General features: G+C 44.1%; 1 protein-coding gene across 3 annotated transcripts in view; it reads right to left on the reverse strand.

The window, feature by feature from the left end:
* The window catches only part of ADTRP (androgen dependent TFPI regulating protein), a 92,678-nt gene extending 85,241 nt beyond the window's left edge, over nt 1-7,437 (reverse strand). Inside the window, exon 1 of one of the 3 annotated variants that reach the window (XM_033216227.1) lies at nt 7,213-7,437. The gene's annotated coding sequence lies outside the window, so the exon portion shown is untranslated. The remainder of the gene's footprint in view (nt 1-7,212) is intronic. The other 2 variants (XM_033216225.1, XM_033216224.1) reach the window with 2 other exon arrangements.
* Between the last annotated feature and the right edge of the window lie 256 nt (nt 7,438-7,693).

The following is a 7,693-nucleotide window of genomic DNA, read 5'->3' on the forward strand; positions in this document are numbered from 1 at the left end:
TGCTATGAAACAGATAAACCCTGTGCTCACAACTAGATTCTTCAGCACTGCATCTTTAAACAGACAAGCAGTTTGTCTCTGTCTCTGTTTCTAATTTGCCTTTGTCCTGGGGGAGGACAGATGTTGCCAAACATCTCCCCATGACTCTGGCCACTTTGTAGCTCCCATCCAACTTTATAGCCCATTGCTTGGGTTAGGGATGAAATGGACTTAAAAGCTGTTCATTCCAAAGGTGGTTTTCCTTGTGCCTGAGCTCCTTTAGCTCTAACCCAATTTGACCCAGCTATCCTCTCTGCTGTGCTGCACGTCAAGGAAAAAAATCTATAAATGGGAACAAAATTAGCATGACCCTCATGCCTCATGCCCAATTTAAAAGAGCCAAATTATCTTTTCTTGCTGTCATGTTAAATGTTCCTCCTGCCATGTCCCCGATTTCCACTAAATGCCAACAACTGTTTATAAATTCCTGGGCCCTAAGAAGATGAGGACATAGTCCCAGAAGCCTGATGCATCAGGATGTGCAAACTCTAAAAAACAAAAGTTTTCACTGCAGCTTTGCTGACCCAGTACACTCTGCGCATTCACTGAGGTGCCAGCCACATCACATGAGATTGCTTAACACTTGACTAGGGCACTGTTTTAAAGGATGTTGGTTCTAGGCGATTGCAGGAAATACCCTCTAGCTCAGCACTATCCGACAGAACTGTCTGCAATGATGGAAATTTCTATCTCTGCGTTGTCCCGTGAGGTTCTCATGGGTAGTCATAGAGCCCTTGAAATGTGGCTAATGCAACAGAGAAACCAAATTTTTAATCTCATTCTATTTTAAATTTTGGAGACCTAAACAGCCCCATGGGGCTAGTGGCTACCTCAACCATCCTGGTTTACCCAGGACAGACGGGTTCCTTGGAATGTGAGAGTTTTAGTACTAAAACCAGAACTGTTCTGGGCAAACTAAGACATTTGATCACCCTAAACTGGATCCCTTTTCAAAATACGTTTGACGTTTTGGGAAGCATGAAATAGACATGTACCAGCTACAGTGTAAATTCAAAAAGAAATGAGGAGATAGGTAAATAACTGAGCTTTCCTTCCCAAGCAAAGTACAAATAAATGTTTTCTGAAAATTATTGAATTGGTGAGACCACAGGGTTGACCCTTACAAGTGAAGCCGTCTATACAAAATCTTAGTAAAAAGCTGAGCCGGGCTGGGCGTGGTGGCTTACGCCTGAAATCCCAACACTTTGGGAGGCCCAAGTGCGTGGTTCACTTGAGACCAGGAGTTCAAGACAAGCCTGGCTGACATGGTGAAACCCCATCTCTACTAAAAGACTACAAAAAGTTAGCTGGGTATGGTGGTGGGCACCTGTAATCCCAGCTACTTGGGAGTCTGAGGCGGGAGAATTGCTTGAACCTGGGAGGCAGAGGCTGCAGTGAGCCGAGATCGCACCACTGCACTCCAGGCTGGGCAACGAGAGAAACTCTGTCTCCAAATATGTCTTTTTATATGTATAAAATATGTATATATATTAATATATATATATTCATATATATGAATGCCAAAAACCACACATAACAGTGTGGAAAAATAACCTGACTTTGTTAGAGAACAACATTATTTCCATTAACTCAGAAAATTCTTCTGTGGGGGTTAAGAAAGTGAATGTCGCAGACATGTTCTGCTGGGTTGCACTTTATCCTGTGTGTATATGTATTTTTAGATTAATACAAGTCATGTGCTGTATTCCTTATGTAATTTATAAAGTTACACAAAATATAAAGAGGAATAAACCTGTCTGAAAGTTTTTGGCAAAGGAAGTTAACCTAAATGTAATAGTTTTACAGTGTACATGAAAATTTGCATTCTATAATGAACTGGATTCATTCTACAATAATGCATTCTATAATAAACTCGTCCTCAAACTACCTGCAGAACCCACCAGTAACTGACTTGACTGCATTCTGAATTCCACTGGAGAAGGAAAGGTGATTGGGTGACCATAGAAAAATCATGACTGCCTTGAATTCCTGATCCCAGCCAAGGGTCTGGTTAAGAACCACTAGAAGTTTCTTATTTAATGTAATTATCCTGGTAAAAGCTTCACTGCCTCATAGCTCATCTACCTGCCAACCAGAGAGCCCTAAATTCACCATCAAAGAGGGAGTCCTTCAGACTGAGCTTCATCTTCTATTAAAACACAGATATCTTCTAAGATTAGTCATATATGACCATATATTAGCACCATATTGTAATTAATTTTTTTATCTTTCAAATCGATCTCCACTATCAAGGTCCTGAACACTTCTGACTATGCATCCTTATCAGTAACAAATTTTGAGCTGTGTCCCCAATATATGTATGTTTAACGGTAATTACTGTCAATCCATACATTAATATAGCATATTTATTTGAAGAAGAATCCCACTGTTACTTTTTATTTTGCTTCATTTTGCTGTTCTCATGGTTCATTTGATTTAACTCAGCATCCACATTAGATTATATATGTATGTCAATACTACTGGCTACCCGAACCACAATTGCTCTGCAAGTAATGATGGCTTGGATGTCTTTGAGTCACTGAGGACAGTTAAAAACCTTTCTACTTTCAGCAGTCTAGCATTTGTTAATTGGATTTTTCTCTTGCCTATTCTGTTGCTTCCCATTTAATCACATTTTTGTGCATTTCTTTTTCTTGTCATTGGGCTGTTGGAGGATGGTGGTAGAGACTACAGCCCAGTTGCTGAGATATATATGAGCCTGAAGTCAAGGCCTTGGGTCCAGTTCCTTTACAAACCAATTTTTTTGCAATCTTCTGGAAGTGGTTACCAAACATTATTGTGCAGAAGAATTACTTGGGGATCTTGTTAAAAAAACAGGATTCCGGCCAGGCGCGGTGGCTCACGCCTGTAATCCCAGCACTCTGGGAGGCCGAGGCGGGCTGATCACGAGGTCAGGAGATCTAGACCATCCTGGTGAACATGGTGAAACCCCGTCTATACTAAAAATACAAAAAAATTAGCCGGGCATGGTGGCAGGCTCCTATAGTCCCAGCTACTCAGGAGGCTGAGGCAGGAGAATGACATGAACCCAGGAGGCGGCGGAGCTTGCAGTGAGTGGAGATCATGCCACTGCACTCTAGCCTGGGCAACAGAGTGAGACTCTGTCTCAAAAAAAAAACACAAGATTCCTAGCCAGGTGCAGTGGCTCACACCTATAATCCCAGCACTTTGGAGGCCTAGGCAGGAGGATCACTTGAGGACAGGAGTTCAAGACCAGCCTGAGCAATATAGTGAGATCCCATCTTTGCAAAAAAAAAAAGAAATATTAATTTTTAAAATTAGCCGAGCATGGTGGTACACACCTGGAGTTCCAGCTACTCAGGAGGCTAGGTAAGAAGATCACTTGAGCCCAGAAACTTGAAACTGTAGTGAGCTGTGGTGACACCACTGCACTCCAGCTTAGGTGACAGAGCAAGACTCTATCTCAATGGTAACAACAACAGAAAAAACACAAAATGAGATCTCTGATCCCTCCCCAAGAGATTCTGATTTAATAGGTCTGAGGACCTATTAATTATCGCCATTTGTAATAAGACTCCCTGTTCCCCAGTGCCACCCACACAGGCAGTCCGGGGTCAGGCTGTGCTTACAACCCAGGAAATATGGGAGGAGTGAGAATGGTGGCAAAGCAAACCTTGCATTGGGTGAAATAGTCCAGACTTTATTACATGGTGACCATTCTCTAAAGCTTGACCTTTGTCACAGAATTGGTAGGGATAAGGCAATGGAAGGAGGGTGTGTGGGTGTGGGCGTGGGTGTGCGCAAACATGAGGTCAGGTTTCTGTCAAAGGTGCCAAACAGAATTGGTTTTCCTTTTCTCTCTCTCAAAGTGGAAGCTTGTTTTGAATGTACATATGTTAATAAACCAAATGACACTTTATAAATTACACCTTTTCTATCTTACACCTCCAAAGAATTATTTCTAAATTCATGTCTTGTTAACAAATGTGCCATTTGTGCCCCCTCAAAAGACAATGTTTTAAATTGCACGTCTTGGTTCCTGGTTCACAACGAGATGTAGGTCAAGTGTGAATTATGGTCACAAGGTAAACATATTACTGTGGCACCGAAAGAATGTAGGGATCACATGATAGACTTCCAGGTGGACGTTTTGCTACTTGCTACAGATGAGTTTCTTAATTTGGGTTGTGGGGCGGGGTTGGATAATTTATTTACTAAAAAGCTCTTAAGCCCCAGCAAATAGACCCCAAATCAGTAAGCCTATTCCTCAGATCCTAAACATACCCAGATCTGTCCGTATCCCAGTGTGAACACACAACACACCTTCTACCTAAAAGTGAGACTCTGGATCTACTCATAGATAAAGTGAATGACAGTTATTGCTGAAGTAGATATAAAACCATATTTCAAATACAATTTCTTCATAAAGTCCTATGGCAATTTTTACTCTTTCTGCATTTTTCTTTGAGGCCTGACCTTGAAAAATCAATAATCATAATTGGTTAGAAAATTGGATTTCTTTCTCTTTGCTTCCAGGAATTAATTTGGCAAGCCATAGTTAATTTAGTGAGCATGTTTGCACTAACCATATTTTGCACGTCTAACACAAGGTATACAACTGTGCTCTGTGACCATTGTGAAATGCTGCCTGTGGCCCATGTTACAAAGTTCAGAGTTGCAACAAAGCTTCAGGGAGACTCGCACGATGTGACTGGGGGGCGGTTCTAGCTTCTTGGTTTCTTGTAGGGCATACCCTCAAGCGTAAATCTATTATTTACTGCCGGTTGAAATCTTGTTAGTCCTCAGGGAACAGTTTTCTGGAGATCATTCTAAATCAAATCCATGGGATTTCTAGCCCAAGATCCCTGAGATTTGTCAGTTTGGTTCAATAGGAAGACCTAACAGCTAGGACATTCCAAAAAATCATGATATAGATGGTTTACTTTCAGTGCTTTGACCTACTGTCATGGGCCACTCTGCCAATTCGCCCTGCTGTCTCTACCTTCTGGGACTTCCATGTACCCCCAGGAAAACTCATTTTCCCCCTTTCTTGTGTCTGGGGATGGTTTTCGGTGTTTGTCAGTGTGAAAGGAAAATAAATCTCGGGAGCCCACAATCACTAAGCCAAAGGGAAGTCAAGCTGCTACAATGAGATAGCTGCTTCATGATTAGCTAACAAGAAAATTCCTTGTGGACAAAGGACAGACAGATCTCGAAGTCATCCCTCTGCCCACGTGAGACAGATGCGTATCTGATGGCTTCCTTTGCCCTGTTGTTTCCAGACTAAGGCATAGTGATTATCCCTCTCTTCTCCTCTCACAGGTAAATTGTGTATTCAGTGAAAGACTAATCAGAGACTCAAAAGAATGCAACTGTTTGTCTTTTAGCTACCTGTGCCCTGGAAGCCCCCTCCCCTGCTTCAACTTGTCCCGCCCTTCCGGACCAAACCAATGTACACCTTACACATATTGATTGATGTCTCATGCCTCCCCAAAATGTATAAAACCAGGCGTGGGTGCCCTGACTACCTTGGGCACATGTTGTCAGGACCTTCTGAGGCTGTGTCACGGGTGCATCCTTAAACTTGGCAAAATAAACTTTCTAAATTGATTGAGATCTGTCTCAGATACGTTTGGGTTCACACCAGGTGCCTATGGGCTGATTTCATCCCTAGTGAGTGAAGACGAGCTGTGGCGAGGGTAGCAGAGGGATGTCAGGCTTTGCTGAGTGGCAGGGGGAGCAGCCAATAGTGTGGGGCTGTGGGGGCGGGGGAGATATCCTCCTCTCCCCTCCTCCACCACTCCCTGCTGGATCATGCCACCAAAAGACTAGACACCACTACATGTATAAATATCTGAGATGCTGGGAAACCATGCAGGCTGGGCTGAGCTAAAACGCTTCGCTCCTTTGCTTTATTCTATATCAGGGGATAGGGAAAACTTTTCCTGATTGTAAAGAAAAAACTCAATTACAACTGGACTCCTAGGCTTCTAAGGGAAAATAGGTGAGAGAGGGAAAGAGGTGTTTCCTCAACTTCATGGCATCCAGTGTTCCACAACTGTGGAGCATTGCAAGTGGCCTGTGCCTGGGGTTGCCGCTGCTCATCTGGATAGGTGAGTCGGGTGTAGCCAGGCATGGGTGTGTGCACCAGGACAGCACAGGGCAGGACAAAGCCTGGCTTGCTCTCATCTGTGTCTCATTGGATTTACATTATCTAGGTCTTCAGAGGGAGGTCTCTCAGCCTCTGAGCCTGCAATGCTGTCCGTATCTTACCAGTGGCCTGTGGTAGCGGGAGCCCCATATTGGGTGGTGAATCTACTAATGACTTCAGTGGTTGGAAACTTGGGAAAGTTTAGGCTAAATTAGAGAAGGAGTGGTTCATAGGCAAGCCACTAGGGGGTTAAGGGATGAGAAGCACATGCTGATGCTTTGGAAAACACAACTTGTTGGCACCTGCCTGCTCAGCAGTTTCTTCTTGCAGGTTGCAAGCCTCTTTTGTCACCGTCAGTGCCTAAGGATCCAGGAAGCACTGTCTATACTAGGAGTTTGTTAATATATCGCCACGGTGAGTTGGGTAATGTTTGAGAGCAAAAGAAAATAAAATGTCCTATATGTGTTTAAGTTGTAGAAAACTAGGAATGGAAGATAAAAAGGCTTTCTGCTCTTGGATCCCAATTTACCTAGTGGGCAGGAAGCCTCCCAAGCACCCCTTCCTCATTTCTGACTAAGGTAGTTAATGGTATTAAATATCTTCATGTGATCTCACGCTAGAACTGTATCGGAGCAGACATCTGGCAACAATTTATTGGCGCACAGGATAAATGTTCAGAAAACCAAGTTGCAGTTCTGAGAAACTTCACAAATTCACCTTCCTGCCCACCCACTTCAAAGCCCCTCACCCTCTCGGCAACTGTTCACCCTCCCACGCTGGCACCTCAGACGCCTGCGATAACCTCCGACAAACTTGTCGGACAGCCCTAATCTTCTAACAAGGGAAATGCAGAGAGCTCGAGACAGAGATCAACACTCTGGACGGGGATTTCCAGGCCCAGATCAGCACCCTGCTGAGACATGCTGTCTGGAAAATCAGAAATATCATGTGGGAGCGTGCAGCCCCGTGGCCCCTCACCTGGCCATGCAGCTACCTCTCCATCCAAGCCAGTGGTACAGGCAGGGAGGAAGGACACTCACCTGTTAGCTATTTAGATGTGGCCTCACCTTGTGGAGTTTCTACAGAATGGATCTCTTCCTGAGTATCATCATCATCATGACTGGCGAAGAGGAGGAGCTAAAGATCTCCTTCTTGGGTGGGTGGGAACTCACTTTGCAAGAAAGGTGGCTCGGTTTGGAGACTCTCTGGGCTGGTTGGCAGATGGGAAGGCTGTCAAAGGTGAGCAGGCAGCATCACACCTGACCAATGAATGGTAACAACCAGGGCTGCTGGGAAGTGTGGATGCAATTGCTGGCAAGAGCCACCTTTGTTTTTTTTTTTTTTTTGGTGAGTGGGCGTTCAGAGGCAACTTTCCCTAGAGCTGGCATCCTCTGTCTGGAGTAGGGAATAGGAATGCACAGGAATTGGGGAGTGGAGGGAGGTTGTGTCTGTGTGTGTGTGTGTGTGCGTGCACGCACATGTGTGACTGCAGGTGTGTACAAATGCAATACCACATTTCTA

This window comes from Trachypithecus francoisi, unplaced genomic scaffold, assembly GCF_009764315.1.
Source record: "Trachypithecus francoisi isolate TF-2019V2 unplaced genomic scaffold, Tfra_2.0 Lachesis_group10, whole genome shotgun sequence".
Classification (NCBI taxonomy): Eukaryota; Metazoa; Chordata; class Mammalia; order Primates; family Cercopithecidae; genus Trachypithecus; species Trachypithecus francoisi.